Genomic DNA, 1,214 nt, shown 5'->3' with positions numbered 1-1,214 from the left:
CTCCCCCTCCCTCCCTCCTCCTTCCCTCTCTCGTCCTCCAGCTCCGCACTTTACCCAGCGACACGGGAACCAAATTGTCTCCTCACCTTTTTTTTCCCCCATCCCGACCCCCTCTCCCTCGGGGCCCGAGCTCAGAGCTGCCCCTCCGCCTCCCCTCCCACCTCAACACCCCCATTCCCCGGACGCCTCCTCATCTCCACCCCCCCCAACCAGGTCGGACGCCTGGGTCCCTCGCTGCTGGGGGAGGGGGAGCAGTGAGACTTGGGAGCCACAGGGGTTTTCCGGGGGGGGGTTGCCGACAGGGGGGCTCAACGTCCCCTCCCCCGTGCATCGGAGAGTTGACCTATCGTTAACAGAGGTGAGAGAGATCTTTTTATTAATCGGAGGTGGGTGGATGTAAAATGAAGGCTCTGTGACCCCCCTAATTCTGAAGGAAGGAGCTGGTCCTCTTCAGAGGGAGAAGGGATGATGACCCCTCTCACAGCCCGGAGCTTTCGAATTGGGGGGGTCCCCTGCTCCCTCCTTTGCTGCCGCTGACAGACGGACCAAAGGAAGAACCCCTAAAGCCAAGCAGAGTGCCCCCCAAATCGACAAAATGAAAAGATCTTCGAATCTCTATATGATGGAGAATTTCCATCATTCGCCTCCCCTCTCCATCCCCTCCTTATCCCGGGTCCTAGGGGGCCCAGCAGGGGAAGGGGTACATCCTGCGGTCACAGGCTCACCCTCCCACCCCCCCCTTGGAGGCAGAAATCTGCTAGGACAGTGGAGGTGGTGGTGCTGGTGGTGAGGGGGCACAGAAGCAGGGAGAAGAGGCCAAGAGATGGAGAGGAGAGGAAACTCAGCGTCTTTCTGGAGAGGAAAGACAGGAAGGGGCCAGAAGTGAGGACAGGGAGGCCGGGGATGTCAGCCTCCAGGGCACTGTTGAATGGGGCCAGGGCAGGGGCCGTGCGTGGGCAGGCGGGAGTGGAGGTGAGGAGAGAACACACGTATGGGGCACTAGGCCCAGTTGCCATGGAGACACCCCCCCCATAGACAACCTTTCCAACACCCCTCCTTGGAGCAGACCCAGTGAGGGCCAGCTGATGGGGGCGGAAGAGGCCAAGGTCACCCTGGTACTGGGACCCAGAATCAGGTTGGTTTGTTTGTTTGTTTGTTTCCTCCTCTAAGGCTTCCAGGCTCTCAACTAGAATAGGGGGTTTGGGGGAAGAAGT

This window comes from Physeter macrocephalus, chromosome 17 (genome assembly GCF_002837175.3).
Source record: "Physeter macrocephalus isolate SW-GA chromosome 17, ASM283717v5, whole genome shotgun sequence".
In the NCBI taxonomy this organism is placed as follows: Eukaryota; Metazoa; Chordata; class Mammalia; order Artiodactyla; family Physeteridae; genus Physeter; species Physeter macrocephalus.
The sequence above is the reverse complement of the archived record's forward strand: the minus strand, read 5'-3'. Positions refer to the sequence as shown.